This window comes from Peromyscus maniculatus, chromosome 1 (genome assembly GCF_049852395.1).
Source record: "Peromyscus maniculatus bairdii isolate BWxNUB_F1_BW_parent chromosome 1, HU_Pman_BW_mat_3.1, whole genome shotgun sequence".
In the NCBI taxonomy this organism is placed as follows: domain Eukaryota; kingdom Metazoa; phylum Chordata; class Mammalia; order Rodentia; family Cricetidae; genus Peromyscus; species Peromyscus maniculatus.
The window spans coordinates 87,350,966-87,369,291 of record NC_134852.1 but is presented as its reverse complement, the minus strand read 5'-3'; the positions used below and the strand labels follow the sequence as shown (position 1 = coordinate 87,369,291).

General features: G+C 43.6%; 1 pseudogene; it reads left to right on the top strand.

Moving 5' to 3' along the window:
* Positions 1–16,919: 16,919 nt before the first annotated feature.
* LOC121827060 (U2 spliceosomal RNA) lies at positions 16,920–16,987 on the top strand (annotated as a pseudogene).
* The last annotated feature ends 1,339 nt before the right edge of the window (positions 16,988–18,326 follow it).

Genomic DNA, 18,326 nt, shown 5'->3' with positions numbered 1-18,326 from the left:
ACAACAATAAAATGACTCCCAGAAACATTCTTCTTTACCCATAGATCAGTGTCACTCAGCCATCATCAGAGAAGCTTCCTCTTATAGTAGATGAGAATTAATACAGAGACTCACAACTGGACTACACTCAGAAAGTGAGAGACCTTGGAGCATTCAGTCCTAGAGGGGATGTCGTCATCAACCCCTCCCCCACACACATATACATACCCAGGGCTTGGGGAGCTATGCAGAAGGGAGACAAAAAGATTATAAGAGCCAGAGGTGATGGAAGGTGTGTGTGTGTGTGTGTGTGTGTGTGTGTGTGTGTGTGTGTGTGTGTGTGTGTGTTTCTTTTGGCGAGTTGCTGGGGTTTTTTATTCTGATTTGTTTTATTTTTATTTGCTTGTTTGTTTTCTTAAAAGAGAGAGAAAGCGGGCATGGAGTTGGATGGGTGGAGAGGTGAGGAGGAGATGAGTGAGGGAAAAACCATAATCAGAATATATTGTATGAATGTTCAATTAAAAAAATTAAACTAAGAAAACCCTTTGGCCCAAATGAGTGGATGGCACTATTTTTAGAGTTAGGGACATGATAAAACACCATATCCAAAAGCAATTATGGAAGCAAGTTTATTTGGGCTTACAGTTGCAGAAGGAGAGTCCTTCATGGAGGTATGGGGGAGGGTTTGGCAGTGGGTGGCCAGAACAGAAGCAGAAAGATCATATCTTATGCAGCAAGCAGAGAGTAAACTGAAGATGAGACAAGGCTCCACTCAAAGCCCACCCCCAAGTGACATGTTCACTAGCAAGGGACATTCTAAAAGTTCCATGACCTCCAGAAACAGTACCACCACCTGAAGAGTAAGTGTTCAAACACCTGAGCCACAAGGGGACATCACCACCACCTGAGAGCAGGTGTTCAAATGCCTGAACCACAAGGGGACATCACCACCACCTGAGAGCAAGTGTTCAAATATCTGAGCCATGAGGGGACATTTCTTCAACCACCACTGCTGTGTATTAGTTACTTTTCTAGTTGCTGAGGAAATACCTGACAAAAGAAAGTTAGGGAAGGGAGGGAGGGAGGGAGGAAATAGGAGGGAAGGGAGGAAGGAGGGAGGGAAGGAGGGAGGGAGGGAGGGAGGGAGGGAGGGAGGGAGGGAGGGAGGGAGGGAGGGAGGAAGAAAGGAATGAGGAAGGAAGGAAGGAAGGAAGGAAGGAAGGAAGGAAGGAAGGAAGGAAGGAAGGAAGGAAGGAAGGAAGGAAGGGGAATGTGATGGTTAAATTTACTCATCAACTGACTGAGTCATAGTGCCTGAATATGTGGTTAGACATTCAGGATGTTTCTGGGAAGGTGGTTCTTTGGATAGAGGGTGGGCTTTGAGTGAAGCAGACTGATTTCCATAATGTGGGTGGGCATCAACCAGCCAGTTGAAGACCTGAACATAATAAAGACTGACCTTCCTTGAGCTGGAAGGAATTCTTATAGCCAATGCCCTTTGGATTTGAACCACAACATCAGCCCTTTCAAATATCTGAATGAGATTTCTCTCTTTCTCTCCCTCTTTCTCCCAACCTTCTCTCCTCTCCCCTTCTCCCTTTCCCTCTCCTACTTACTCTGTTTTCAAGGAAACCCTGACTAATACAGACTAGAGAGTTAGGAGTGAGGGAACCTAGAAAATAGTGATAACTCCAAGCAGAAGAGTAGAGTTCGCTGCTCTTGTCCAGTCCTACTTCACAGATACACTCTTCTTCACATGTATGCTCTGGATTCACAAGGACCATGATTTGCTATAAGGGTAACACTAGACTATCAAAAGCAAATCCAACTTAGAATCATATCTTGGTACTAAGTAGAGAATGAACCAATTTATCTCCACCTATGATGCTCCTTCTACTATGAAGGACATTGTTTTTGCCCTCAATAAATGTCTTCCTACTCTCTGACTCATCCTGGTCTAAGATTAGTGTGTCTTTCTGGAAAAGACAAGGCTAGAATATGATTAAAAACAACCCCCTTAAGTACCACTGAATGGGTCATATATTCAAGAAAATACAAAATAAACCTTGTAACATTATCCACAGATGAAGCCATGCACAGCATAACACTATGGGGTGAAGAAAGATGGCAATGAAGATTGAACATTAAAATTCTATCACCAAATCACAAAATCTGCTGAGCAGTTGATCTGGTTATTTCCTATAAACCTTGATGACGATGGACAGAGTGCCGGCTCTAAACTCTACCAAGTAACTGAACACACAACACCCAACCCTGGGCCAGTGACGTAGGCAGTGATTCATCAGGTCCATGTACTCAAGGCCCAAGGAGAGAAGACTGCCAAGAGCATGCCACGTGTACTCAGAAACAGCATGGACCACCAGGGACAGCAGTGAGAAGAGAAGCTAACCAATGTTTCCAGGGGAGGATGCAACAGGTTTGAATAAATCTTTGGGTTGGAACGGAGGTAAAATCATTAGGTTAGAACAAGATAGGGTGCACCCGTTCCCACTGACAGGAGAGGATGTCAGACAGAAAGCTGCTGTGTGGGACAAGCATGCTCATTAAGAGTAGAGGAACTACGTGGGGCTCAAAGATGTGAAGACAGCACGTTTAAGTCTTACAATATTTTAATGTTGTGGTTATCTTTTGAACTACTTATTTATAATAAAATATTCAGTATGTGGGAATTAATACAGAAAATCGTTTTTAATATCCTGTACTTACTTTTTTTGTAAATCCTGTCCATATGTCCTAGTCACCTTGAGCTGGCGTAGACTGGGTGACTTAAACAACATGAACGCAGTTTCTCACTGATCCGGAGACTGGACATCCCAGGGTGGAGTGCCATCTTGTTCAGGTTCTAAGGAGAGCTCTCTTCCCAGCCCTACCTAATCTCCCCCACAGTCCCCATCTTCAATTCCTATCACATTAGGAGTTGGCGCTTCAACCTAAGAGTTTGGGAGATGGGTAGAATATAGATCCTCACACAACACTGCACAATAGGATGTCAGTTAATATAAAAGAGAAAATGAATCATACAAAACGATGTGGGTGGATCTCAAAAGCATTATTCTAAGAAGGCAAAAAACATGGACTTTGTGACTCAACTTACAAAATATTACTGAAGGCAAAACTCTGGAGACAGAAGTCAGTCAGTGATGCCAGGAGTTATGTGTTCAGCAAATGGATTTACCTCAGAGAAACACTGGTTTTCCTATAGGAATTCTCTGTGTCTTGACCATTATCATAGTTCTACCACAAAATGCATAAGAGTCATCTGAGAGGAAGGAACCTCAATTAAGAAAATGCCTCCCATAAGACCAGGTTGTAGGCAAGCCTGTAGGACATTTTCTTAATTAGTAATTGATGCAGAAAGGACCAGTTTATTGTGGGTGGTGTCGTTACCTCTGGGTTACTGGTCCTGGGTTCTATAGGAAAATCGGCTGAGCAAGTCATGAGGCACAAGCCAGTAAGCAGTACTCTTCCATGACCTCTTCATCAGCTCTTGCCTTCAGGTTCTTAATGCTGCTTGAGTTCCTTGCCTGGCTTTCTTTGATGATAAACAATGATGTGGAAACATAAGACAAATAAACCCTCTCCTCTCCAACTGGCTTTTGTCCATGGTGCTTCAGCACAGCAATAGTAACCCTAACTAAGACAGTAGTAACTCAACACTTTCCCATCCACTGTGTGGTTCGCTCTCACGGGACCGAGGAGAGCAGATGAAGTTCGCTGTGATCTCCACAGGGAATAATAGCTGCACTAGATTAGCAACCAAAACTTCATCTTCCAAGCCAGAAGCAAGAGCTCTGCCCTTACTGTCCAGAAAAATATGCCCAGGCAGTAATGTCAAGACAGCCCCCGTCAGTTCTCTCGGTAGACCTTATCACAGGGATTCTTAAACATTTTCCACTCAGAAACCCATTTCACTTGAGAAATTTGTATGTAACCACAGGCATATACATATTCAAGAAATACAAGTCAAACCTTTCCTGATAATAAATTATAAAGAAATTTGTTTTAGAACAATTCACCAGTATACACATAATTTTACTATTTACTACACAAGACAGCAAATTTACATACTAATGAGATGGATGTTCTTGCCTCTCCATCGCAATACAGTCCAAAAGTTTACTAATATGATACTTACATGCTGAAGAATGCTAGGAAAATACTATGTCTGGTGTTCTGTAATTAAGCCATCATGCTTCTATGAGATCAGGAGACCCTGTGTGTACAGCAAACAACATTGCTGTCACATCACTCAGTAGTTTCAAATCTGAGCCAAGATGTTTCAGGCAGTGCTTGTTGGCACTGTGTGGTGTGACGACCTGGCCAGAGCGAAGTGCACACATTTGTGTTCAGAACCAGGGCTGCGGTGATGTTTCACAGTACAACGTGAACAGACACCTCCAGAAACACCTTACACCGGCTACTCATTTGATTTGTTAATCAGTTTTTTATCACTGCACAGTCAGTAACCTCTCACTATTGCCAAATTTTTCATGACCCTCCCTACCATCATGCAACCCTGTATGCGGCTATGGTCCGCAGGTCAAGGGGCTTTGCTATGATACCCATTTCCCGTTCATCTTCTTAATTCTCTGATGTTTACAGACTAAAAGAGGTGCTTAACTATTGGTCTGAAGTGAAAATGAAAGAAAACATCCACTGGTGGTTTTAACCACTAAGCATTGTTATTTCTCAAACTTAAATTTCATTCCAAATCACAGCCATCGTGATAACAACAAAACACTGAACCACCACCTGATGGGCAGGTTGGCCCATCTCTCACTCAGTGCATCTCTAACATTTCTGGTCCCACAGATATTTCATCTACATTCTGTATGCAAAAAAAAAGTGGTCATCTTCCTTGACCTCACGTACCTCGCTGAGAACTTCCATCCTGCCAATAATGTCAAAGCACAGTCCTCGGACGGCAGCAACTACTCCACAAAATCAAGAGGCAGGGAGGCAAGACAAGGGCAGCAGTTGCTAACACAGGCCAGGGGCCCAACAGGAAGTTTCTGGGGGCCATCTGCAATGAGTCCAAAGATGTCCAGGGCAAAGATGCAGCTTCTTAACACCCTCACTGCTGGGAGCCGTGTGTTGCAGGGAACTGCGTGTTGATCCCCTCGCCCCTGGAAGGAGCAGATTGTGATATGAAAATAAGCCAGCTCTTTCCCTTGCCCTAGCCGTCAGGACACCTGCAGGTCTTACGGACACCTCCATGGCGCATAGCTGATCCAGGGGAGTAAAGAGAAGATTCCTTTCCCTCACGCATGCCTCATTTCTGGAAGCAAGAAGAAAGGAAAACTGAAAGGAGGAATTTTTTTCTTTTCTTTTTTTTTTTTTTAATTAGGATTTTTTTCATTCATTTTACATAGCAACCACAGATCCCCTTCTCTTCCCTCCTCCTGCCCTCCTAGCCTTACCCCCCCCACAACCCACCCCCATTCCCTCCTTTCATAAGGTAAGTCCTCCCATGGGAGTCAGCAGAGCCTGGTCCATTCAGTAGAGCCAGGTCCAAGCCCCTCCTGCTGCATCAAGGCTGTGCAAGGTGTCCCACCATAGGCAGTGGGCTCCAAAGAGCCAGCTCATGCACCAGGGATAGATCCTGATCCTACTGCCAGGGGGCCAAAGGGCGGCCTGTGGACCAGGAGCAATGCTGTGAATGTCAGAGATTGCATAGTTAGTGATTAACATCTATGCAACAGTGTTTCTATGTGCCAGGAGTTATCTTTGTACCTTTGTATACATTACCTCATTTAATACACTCAACATGTTTGATAAACATCTCAACTATATCCACCTCACAGATACAGAAATTAAAATTTGTAATGCTTCTGTAACATACTAAAGGTCACACAAATGCCACAAGGCAGACAAATATTTCAAACTCAGGAATGCTGGCCCCAAAGTCTCACTTCCTAGCATTTTACTATCCATCTGACAATACCTAATTGTAATTATCCAATCTCTCTGTTCCAAGAATCACCACCGAGGCTCCACCTACTTTTAAGAGCAGAGATGTTCTATAGAAATGAGTATGTTCCCCTACAAGAAGTTAAGAATTTTCACTTTTTCTGAGATTCAGCTGTACCCCAGGCACTTCCTGTTGTGGTTTGAGTGCTTACCCCCTTCCAGATTCATAACAGAAATTCAAATGCCTTTGGAACACTTAAGAAATGGGATTTGAAGAGGTGATTAAGGGTGGAGCCCTTGTGAATGATTTGGTGCCCTTACAGAAGGGTGGCATCTCCCCATCTTGCTCTCTTTTGCCTTCTTTACCCTTCCACCGTATGGTGGCCTATACCATGCCCTGTAGAAAGAAGGCCCTTGCCAGGTTGTCTATTCATTCAAAAATGAATGTATCCGATATTCTGTTACATCAACACAAAATGTATGGACCACATTTACATGAAGTTATCTTAGGCATGGTCATCAGGATGCTCCTTCTGAGACTAAAATATAACCTCTGAGTCCTTTAACATCCATCTCTAGGAAACTGCTAAAGACACCAATGTCAGCCTGCTTCATCTTCTGCTGGAAAAGCACATTGGCCTCAAGGACAGTCAGATAACAGCGAGGTGGGGCTGGAGAGATGGTGCAATGGTTAAGAGCATTGTCAGATCATCCAGAGGTCCTGAGTACAATTCCCAGCACTCACATGGTGGCTCACAACCATCTATCATGGGATCTGATGCCCCCTTCTGGTATGTAGGTGTACATGCAGACAAAAGACCCATGGATACATAAAATACATAAATAAATTTTTAAAAAGCTAACAGCAAGGGATAACAGGTGACTATTTCAGCAGACTTCCAGGATCTTGATTCTGCTTGCCATTAAGCTTGAGTGTGTACACAGAACTCTCTTATCTTACGTATCTAGTAAGGTTTCGCCCATGTCACTGTTGGACTCAGGACTCAGAGGAAATAGGAAAATTCCAAAAAACCAAAATCCTGGAACAAGGACTCCTATAAGAAACAGACAAATAAAAGAACACAAAAGGTGGATTTTAGCCAGCGAGGTAGCCTACCATTTTCCTGCAAAGGAGTTCTGTTACATGACAAGGTTTGTTACCGTAAAGAGTAGGGTGTCCTTATAGGGAACCAGGCAGGAAAACATGGCAAAAAACATGCAAACCAAAGAGGCTGCTTGACTCCTGGCTGCAGGGAGTGATCGCCTGCCATCTGTGTGAGCCCATGAAGGTTCTCAACATCTCTGAAGTTCATGTGAGAAAGGAAGCTTCATTGTAAAAAACCCACTGAAGTAGCTCGTGCCCATAGAGCGTTTCCAACCAAGATTTTTATGGTGATATCAAGACAACACCAGGTGACAGCAGAGACTGAGCCAAGTGGTAAACAAAGGGGTGACAGGTACAAGAGGTAATGATTTCCCATCAAGGCACAAGGAGGAGCTGAGAGTGGGCTCTGTCCTTGTCTCCTCTACTGACATAATCCAGTGTGCCAGCTGGCACATAGTAGGTGCTCATTTGTACTTATGGGTTAGTTGTTTGGTTAGTTGGATAACAAGTAGTAAACCACTGAAAGGCTTCAAAAAGATGAAGAACAGGGTCAGATTAAAGTTTTTGATTTGTGTGCATACGTGTGGGTATACACAAATATGTTGGTGGAAGCATGCATATGTGCACATGCATGCCTGGGTGTGTGTGTGCATTCGGGTAGATGGGGCAAAGATCAACCTCAAGTATCTTACCCAGTCATCCTCCATTGTTTTCCATTTTCTTTTGTTTTGGTTTTGTTTTGTTTTTCAAGACAGGGTTTCTCTGTGTAACAGTTCTGGCTGCCCTGGAACTCGCTCTGTAGACCAGGCTGGCCTCAAACTCATAGAGATCCACCAGCCTCTGCCTCCCAAGTGCTAGGATTAAAGGCATACACCACTTCACTCTAATTTGCTGTGAGACTGATTCTCCTAGTTAGTATCAGAAGCTACATCCATGAAGTATAACCAACATGACCTCTAAAACATAATCTGAACAAGGAAGACACCAATGAGCATGCCAGACTTCATACAGAAAGCCCATAAGGCCTCAAACTTATACAAAGAACTATAGGCAATTGAGTAAAGTGGGGAGTGGGAGAAGTGGTCTTCCCCAGGAAAGAGTACATCAGGTGGTGACCAGTACCCAATGGTCAGCCCTGAAAATACTCAGACAAGTAGCATTATATGGACTCAACAAGTTATATTTGGAAATATACATGTAAATACAAATACATGCATACAATAACAATTAATGGAAAAGGAGGCTATAAATTTGAAGGAGAAAGGGGAAGGTTATATAGGAGGCTTTGGAGGGAGGAAAGGGAAGGGGGAAATATTATAATTAAAATAAAATCTCAAAGCTGGGCAGTGGTGGTGCATGTCTTTAATCCCAGCACTTGGGAGGCAGAGCCAGGTGGATCTCTGTGAGTTCGAGGGCAGCCTGGAGCCTGGTCTACAGAGCAAAATCCAGGACAGGCACCAAAACTACACGGAGAAACCTGTCTCGAAAAACCAAGAAAGAAAAAAATCTCAAAATAAAACAAGCAAACAAAAGAAAAAGAACAAATGTAAGAAGGAAAAGGCTGGGGGTGTTGGCACTTGCTTGAAATCTCAGCTTTGGGTAGGCAGAGGAAGGCAGATCTCTGGCGTCTGATGACTAGCCAGCCAAGCCAAATGGGACAGCCAGATAAACAGACAGGTAGATGATAGACTGTGGTGGTTTGAATAGATATGGCCCCCATAGACTCCTGTGTTTGAAGGCTTAGTCCATAGGGAGTGGCAATATTAAGAGATGTGACCTTGTCTGAGTAGGTGTGGCCTTGTTGGAGGAAGTACGTCACTGTGGATATAGGCTTTGAGGTCTCATATGCTCAAGTTACAGTCTCCTGCTGCCTGTGGATCAAGATATAGAACTCTCAGCTCCTTCTCCAGCACCATGCCTGCCTGCATGCTGCCATGCTTCTTGCCATGACAATAATAGACTAAACTTCTGAAACTGTAAGCCAGACCCAATTAAATGCAGCCTGGTCTACAAATCAAGTTCCAGGACAGCCAGAGCTGTTACAAGGAGAAACCTTGTCTCAAAAAAAACAAAAGTCAAACAAAAAAAATGTTTTCCTTTAAAAAAGTTTCTGTGGTCATAGTTTCTCTTCAAAGCAAAAGAAATCCTAAGACACAAGCAGATAGATAGATAGATAGATAGATAGATAGATAGATAGATAGATAGATAGATAGATAGATAGATAGATAGATATACAGAGAGAGATAAATAATTATACATAAGTACAAATATTTGTTTACAATTTATACATACACATGTATTTATACACATTTTTGGTTGCTGATTTTTGAGACAGGGTCTCACTGTGTAGCTCTGGATGTCCTAAACACTACTGTGTAGACCATGCTAGCTTCAAACTCACAGAGCTCTACCTGGCTCTACCTCCCAAGTACTGGGATTAAAGACATGCACCACTACATCTAGCTTTACACATATATCTTACATATATGCAGAAATATACTTTTTAAAGTTTTGTGTCTCGTTGAAGAATATTTTCTCAAAGGACCTCCTTTGCCAAAGGATCTCTAACAACAAGAATATGTTGCACAGTGGGTATGGGCAGAAGTAGTGTATCTGTATTTGAGGACTCGGTCTCCCTGGCAGAGAGCTCAGGCTCAGCAAGGATAATCAGGGCCTCCCAGGTTATCCCCCTCCAAAGCTGTCTCCCAAGTGAGACCCTGTAGGGCTCAGAGGAAGAAGAGGAAGGTCTGATATTTAAAAGGTATGGAGGTGTGCTCCAGGTCTCACCAGCAAAATTCATCAATGAAAGCTTCACCTTTGAGTCAGTAGCTCTCCCCTAGGAAGTTCAGAGATGTCCAGGGCTCTTCCTGGGTCTGGATTTACAGAATCTCCTCTACTTGATAGGGTTGGAGGGCTCTGAAGGAGCCTCTGGGACTTGTGCCAAGGTCTCTAGACCCCAGTGTTGACAACAGCAGAGACAGCAGCATCCCAGCATAGACCTCTAGAAGAACTTATGGAAAGGATATGGAGGTGTGGCTAAATGAAGGGTGAGCCAGAGACTCAGCACCTCCTCAGGATGAACAAAGGGTTCTAAGGAAAGAACTCTAAGCAGAGATGTCATTGCTCAGAAGCTCAGCTTCTTTCAGAGTTCTAGCAGGACGCTGAACATTTTCCTCCACAGAACTGCACCGTAGCTTTGCTGCTGGGAGAAGGCTCAGCAGCAAATGTTGAAGAAAGATTTGAATAATAGAGCCACAGTACCTTGATTCAAATCCCAACTCTGCAACTTTATACTTGCAGGACCTTGAGCAAATGACTTAACCTGTTTCCTTGTCTATAAAAAGAAGATGATAATAGTATCAACTTCATAGCCTCATGATAAGGACAGAATGAGTACTTAGAACGACCTGGCCCTTTCCCAACTCCGTACGCACATGAGTTATTATCAGAAGGATCTGCTTGAGTGTGCCTCAGTGCCCTTGATGTGGACAAATAGATCTTCTGGCTGGTCACTTACAGGAATTTCCTTGGCACCTGAGCATCTCATTTCTTGACTTTTTTTCTTCCCAAGTCCTTTCACCCATTCAAGTATACTGTGACCTTCAAGAGTCACTGGGTACATGCCAAGAGCTTTGTGTATTCCCATGCATGCCCCTCTCACCATAAGTCTTAGGATCAGAAAACACCCATGCTCCTTGTCCATCAAGAGCCAGTGTCTCAACACAGCGCTGCTCAAAGAAATTGTCCAGCTTCCCATCTTTCCAGCTTCGAGGTCCTCTCTCCATGCCCATTTTTATGTCTTGCAGCAGCTAAAGGCTTATAGTTCCCAAACCAGTTTTCTATTCTCTCCTTTCTATGTCCTCTAACATCTCACTTTGCAGAGTGTGAGTTGCTGCCCATTATTGTCTTAGAGTTTCAACCAGAAAGAGCCGATTTTAATATCCTTTTGAGAGAGTGTTCATGAGCAAAAAGCACCTGCTTTGTATAAATACTTACAGAAAAAGAGCCCAGGAACCTCCACGGATGGTCATAATTACTCCTGGGGCCCTGGACTGAAGGAAAGCATATATTTCTTCCTGAGCACAGGACTGCTGTCTCGTACACAGAACAGGCTATGAGGGACACTGAAGCTGGTGCCCAGTCTGCATGGGAACGTTTCCCACCAGCTGCCTGCTCACTTCCCAGAGAGGCTGACTTTATTATCTCCTCAAGAGCTCATTTTCTCACACAGGCATGTTTGGCAGGCCAAAGGGTCTGTGGTTCTTTAGTCATGCCTTGTTGCTTTCACAAGAACTTTCTTTGGCATCCCATCACCCAAGCCAAAGGCAGCTCACACCTCTACACAAGGCAAACACATGGCTGCCCTGAGGTCCAACGGCTTCTCCAGAGGGCCTTGAATGCCAGGCATCTTGGGTTCAAGCACTGGAATTCTCACTCACCAGCACTGAGCACTCTAGTGACTTATGCAACTATGCTTGCTTCTTCCTTAGAGGCACTGGTACATACATGCATATGTGAGTACGTGCATGCATGTGTGCATGCATGTGTGTGTATGTATGATGGTTTTGAACACAAAACAAATGGCAAAATACATGAAACATAATTAGGTCAAACACCCTTGAACACCATCAGTTTTCTTTCCTTTAGAATATGTTCAAAAGCATGGTTTCTTATATCTTTCCTCATTCTAGGACTTCAATACCATGTCACTGTCAATAACAGAAAGAAAAAGAAAAATGTTTTCTTATGGTGCAATCATGTTCAGTGCAATCATGTTCACTGGTAGTCCTTACAGTCTACTTGCACAGAAACATAAAACCAATGGCCTGACAGGAACTCCGTATAGGAACAGACCAACAACCTTTCTATTTGACAAATGAGGGCACTTTAGGATAGAGAAGATATATAGCTTAATCCACAGAGCCACTGAACTGTTGTAACCCAGAAGATGGTCTTTGCTGCAAACTATGCCTAACAAGGGACCAGGCATTTGCTTACTCTATTTCTGGAAGCTGTTGGGTACAGCCTGAAAAACTATAGCTTGAATAAAGGGACAATGAGGAAGGAAACAGAACCAATTCAACAAGCTGTTCCAGGTTCATTTTTTATTTACAAGAAATAAAGCTGCCAGGCAGTGCTGGTTAATCACAGCACTCAGGAGGCAAAGGCAGGTGGATCTCTGTGAGTTTGAGGCTAGCCTGGTCTACAAAGCGAATGCCAGGACAGCCAGAGCTACACAGTAAAACCCTGTCTCAACCCCCCCCAAAAAAAAGCCAGATGTGACCATTAAGAAGTGGGGGCTGGTGGTCCAGATGGCCTATGCTGCCCTCTACATCCATAGCGACATCCGGGCCAGGGCTACTTCCTAGGACCAGGTCTGGGTCCATGATCCTACCATAGCCAGGGGCTGTATTGATGTCCATGGCTCATGTTGCCACCAAGAGCCACCTAGATGCCTGGTGTCTGGGCTGCAACCTGTGGCCATGAGGGTGTCAGAGGGCCATGCTGCCACCAAAGACATCCTGATCTAAGTGGCCTGTTCTATTACCCGGGGCCATGCAGTGAGCTTTATATTGATTATTTGTGTTGATTTTCTTTTTTATGTAAAATAAGTCAACAAAGTTGACAAAAGTATTATAATTAATGTTGCCCTGAGGTAAGAGAAATTCATAAGAGCACAAATTATGTTGGACTCATATAGTTCATTTTGTTTATTAGTAGCCCTTATATTCAAGTATGGGGGTGCTTTTAATTATTTTTCTGGAAAAAGGTATGGTATTTCCAAAAGAATAAATGCATATACCCAAAATTATTGCACAAAAAATCTGAAGTGCATCTCCCAAATTTCTGCCAAAAAAAAAAAAAAATGGGCACTGGGGCAATGTTCATAGGGTAGCATATTTGATGCATAGGTTTTAATTCCCAGCACCCACATAAAAGCCAGCAGTTTTAGTGATGATCCTGTGGAGGCCCACAAAGATTTCCTCATGAGATCTGAGCTTGCTTTACCCAGAAGAGCTGCGTTAGAGGATTGCTTGACCATGTGCAGGTGATTGGAAAGAGTCTGCACTTGGCTGTGCTGGGGGGAGGTCTTTTGCTCCACCCCTTGGCATTCCTATAAATAGCTCTTTAGAAGAGACAGAAGGGGTCAATGGATAAGGATCCAGGCCCTCCCAAGGCTATCCTATCTCTCCCCTTTATCCTTCTATCTAAATCTCCTATGCCTTACTCCTCAAGAGTACCCTGAGGTAAAATGTGGGAGCCAGTCACCCAGCTGGCCTCCCACACCGTCCTTTAAATCCCATCTTTGAGGGATGTAAAAAAGCAGGCAGGTCCTAGGAGCTCTCTGGTCAGTCAGTCTAGCCAAGATGGTGAGTTTCTGGTTCAGTGAGAGATTCTGCATCAAAAAGTAAGTTGGAGAGCAATAAAAGATACCTGATATTGAACTATAGCCTCCATACACACACACACACACACACACACACACACACACACACACACACACACATGCACCCACTACACTGCACACACACACACACACACACACACACACACACACACACACATACACACACAAACAGAGCTAATCATCATTTACTGGACATTTACACTCTGCCTTCCCTGGCCTGCATGTGACATATGCATACCACACTTAATAATTAGTAATTCTACACAATTGTTATTGCCATTCTCATTTTCAACAAGGAATAGCATATTCTTGGAGATGGAATCACTTCACCTACACCCTGTCATTGAAAGAGAGTGGAGCCAGAACTCAAAGAAACACGAGTCTGTCTGGTTCCCAGTTGCAGGCATCAAGAAGGATCGGTCTGGCAGCATCATATCCAAAGCATCCAAAAGCAATCTGTCCAGCAAAGCCAAGACGAAGTTGCAAAGCTAGCTCCACAGAATGCATTCCTTCATTCTTTCATCCTCCTCCTTTTTGTCTTCTTTCTTACTTCTGTTCCTTGAACAGCACTAACCCACCTATCTGGTGATGCTGAAAAGCCCCATCCAGGACTCTTACTCTTTAATGCCTGAGAGTACTTTGTCCTCCTCTCCACCCTATGAATGTCATACCAATAAAAAAAATGAATATAAAAGCTTCTGGGTGTTGTTCTAAGTTGAAACACATCCTACCATACTAAAGGCGTGTTAAAACCCTAACCTCCAGTTCTTCAGAGGGGCCTCTTTTGGGAATAAGACTTTTGAATATTTAACCACATGAAGATGATGTCATTACTGTTGATTAACATCCAATATAAATTATTTTTATACACAAAAGGAAAATTTGACATAGATAGACACAGAAGAAAGATGGTATAGAATGACACAGGAAAACATCTGGGAAGACAGAGGATCAGACAAAGAACGTGAGATCACTGGAAAACATGCCAGAGGAAAGGGACAGACAATGGAAGATAGAGGAAGGATGCACTATTAGTTTCAGAAGGATGCCCTCATTTCAGACTTTGAACCTCCTAGACTACGAATTAATAGATTTCTCGTTCTTAAGCCACAGTGTGTGTGTTGCCATAGCCCTATGGAATAAATATGGAAGTGTCCCAATCACCCCACCACAAGTTCTCATCTCCCTCTTCCAAGCTCAGAACCATTGAGATATACTGCACTGAAGCTTCTCAGATCATCATTGGCAATAAAACTAAAGCAGCTCTCTCTATATCTGCTGGGGTGTTCATGCGTGCGTGCATGTGTCGAAAGAGGGTCTCATGTAGCCCAGGCTGGCCGCAAACTTACTATGTACTTGAGAACAACCTTGAACTCCTCATCTTCCCACCTCTACCTCCCGGTGCTGAGATTATAAGTGTGTACCACCACACTGGTTTCAGTAGTGCTGGGGATTGAACCCAGGGCTTTGTGCATGTAGGTAACCACTCTACTGACTGATCCACATTTCCAGCCCTCTGTTGTGGTTTAAATGTCTCTCCAAATCTCATATCAACAAACTTCTCCCCAGTGGAAGGTGTTTAGGTCATCACAAAGGATCCAACTTCATGGATGAAATAACATCATCCTGGGAAAGAACCTGACCTCCCACTCTTTTCTCTTCCATGCAGGTTCACTGGACTATCTCCTTTTCTATCATGTATTCACCAGACCTATGAACCACACTCCTAGATGTCTAAGAAATAAAAGACTATGGAAATAAACTTATTTCCTTTGTAAGTTATCCATTTCATTCTTTTATAAATTATAAAGTATGTATTCCTTTGTAACAACACAAAATGGACAAGACAATAGCTCATTCATGGGGGCTGGAGAGATGGCTCAGTGGTTAAACACACTGACTGCTCTTCTGAAAGACCTGGGTTCAATTCCCAGCACCTACATGCAGCTAACAACTGTGCCTAACTCCAGTTCCAGGGGATCTGAAATTCTCACACAGACATACATGCAAGGCAAAACCCCAATGTACATTTAAAAAATTAAATAAATCTCAAAAACAAAACACAAAAAAAAATAGTTCATTCATTTACTTATTTTTCCCAATTCTCCAAAGCCTAGTTTCATGACAGACACCAAGTTGAGTGCTAGGATCACAGACATGGAAAAACATGCCTCTGACATCATGGACTCTTTGGGGATACTCAGAAATCCAAGAGCAGTTAGACAGGGCCCGCCTTCTGTTAAAGTTATGTGTGTGTGTGTTAGCATGAGTGTGCACGTTCCTCTGTGTGTGGGTACATGTATGAGAAGTGCACATGTGCATGTGAAGAGCAGAAGATTAGTTTGGGTGTCACTCTCAGGAACACGGTCTACTCCTTTGTGACAGGTTCCCTCATGATCTAAAGCTCATCAGTCAGCCTACACATGCTACCCAGGAAGTCCCAGAAATGCTCCCACTTCCAGAGAGCTGAGATTACCAGAGCAGACCACCACACCTGCACTCAGGGAACGACATTGTGCTTTTAAGGCAAGCTCTTTACTTGTCCCGTTGGCTACAGGACCTGTCTTCTAAGAAGCCGGGGTGTCAGGCAAGGCATGCACACAAAACAGAGTCCTTGTTAGCAGAACCTGAATGACCTAGAAGTCCAGATGAGAACCTGAGGCTGCGGAAGACAGGGCTGTTAAAGACTTTCTTGCCAGTGGGCGGCGGTGACGGTGGTGGCACATGCCTTTAATCCCATTGCTCTTGAGGCAGAGGTGGGCAGATCTCTGTGGGATCTCTGTGAGTTTGAGGCCAGCCTGGGCTAGAGAGTGAGTTCCAGAAAAGGCACCAAAACTACACAGAGAAACCCTGTCTCGGAAAAAAAAAAAAAAAAAAAAAAAGACCTTCTCACCGAAGCACCATGCTCAAGGCCAGGTCGGGGAGATCTTATAGCAGAAGATCTAAAGACATCATGCTTCTAGAGAGATGGTCTCTGGGAACACAACTAAGTCTACCTTTCTCTTCTCTTCTCCCATCTGTCTTGGAACAACCATCTTCAGTGGACTCTGGCAGCTACCCTCATCCCCTCCACACCCCCCAACACAGCCCCGAGCCTCCCAAGAGGCTCACCAAAGAGCGTTATGAAGAAGCTTGGCAGAGGTGTCTCCAACTTGTCAACCATCCCAAAATTCTACTTGATATCACTAATAAAGACCTGAAATGCTGAAAGGAACTTTCCTAATCTCTTCCTAATAAGAAACCAATTTATCAAACTGCTAGAGGAAAAGAATGTATCTATCGTCCTTACAGGTGATTTTTATAGTCTGTCCCTTTAAAATAAAATCTCAAACACATTATCTTGTGAAAAAGAAATCAAAGAATTTACAGCCAAAAAAAACCTACTGAAAAAAGTATATTAAAGAAGGGTGCAGGTTGTTAATTAACAAAAATGCTTTCTGGTCTGTGTAGTGTCTGAGCTATTTGGCAGTTCCTTTAGTTTTTTGGGTTTTTTTTATCGCTTCTCGGCCTTTTGGCTAAGATCAAGTGTAGTTTTTTGTTTTTGTTTTTTTTAATTAACGATTTTTTTTAGTGGTTTTAGGTTTATGGAGAAATTGAGCAGAAGGTGTAAAAGGTCTCCATCTATCTCTCTTCACATGCTTGGCAGCTTTTTTAAAGTTTGTAATCTGTTGTGAGCCTACATTCTAATGAAAAATTCACCTTGCACCTAATTTTATATTTGCAATTGTATATTCCATTTCATAAACGAGACCTTCAGATTCTCACCACCTGTGGTAGTTTGAATGTAATTGATGCCCATAATCTCATAGGGAATGGCACCACCAGGAGCTGTGGCTTTGCTGGAGTGGGCGTGGCCTTGTTGGAGGAAATGTGTCACTGTGGGGGCAGGCTTTGAAGTTTCCTATGCTCAGGATACCTCCCAGTGTCTCAGTTGACTTCCTGTGGCCTGCAAGATGTAGGACTCTCAGATACCTCTCCAGTACCATGTCTGCCCACATGCCGCCATGCTCCCCACTATGATGATAATTGATGGACTGAACCTCTGAAACTGTAAGTGAACCATTCCAATGCAATGTTTTCTTTGTAAGACTTGTTGTGGTCATAGTGTCTCTTCACAGCAATGAAAACCCTAACATACCACCACCACCACCACTACCCCAAAAAACAGACTAATCCTAATGTTCCTGTCATCTCCCTTAACTTGCTGGTTTTCAGACTTCATGGCGTGGGTGTTTACAAGTCAAATAGCCAGCTGGCTTCAAGAGGCTGGGAAATACACATAGTCCCTGACCAGTGAAAGGGTTACACTGCCCTAGAACTGTGCCCCAATCTCCCCCAGCAGCATCCTACTGTCAGACCCCTCTGTTGACAGACAGCTGCTGGGTCAGGGCTTTGGATTTCCATGAGACTTCCCTAGTCCTGGGCTGAGCCTGAACCAACCCAGCTCACCTCTCCAGACAGGTTTTAACTTCACCCAAGAACTGATCTGGGATCCACCTGCCCATCTAGGATTCAAAAGTCCCCCAAAACATAATGGATTTTTTTTTTAACTCAGCAACAGCAAAATCTGACCTAAATAAAAAAGCTGTTCCCTTTATTGATCCAGGGTCATATGACTTATTTGGATGTTCTGCTCCAGGGCCCTGAAACTGCCTCAGACCCTACAGGAATGCTGTGTAATAAGCAGAGCGTGTACTGTTACTACACTTCCCAAGTCTACAGAGCTCTGGCTTCTGAAATATAGCTGGCCCTATAGGATTTCATGCAAGTTATGGCTCTACCTATACCCAAAGGATTGTCAAAAGAATTAAAATGACATTCACATGAGCAGCTCAGAAAATCAGAGTGCTAGCAATTTTAAGACATAGAGGGGGTGGCTGTAGGTGTTATTGTTGTCAGTGG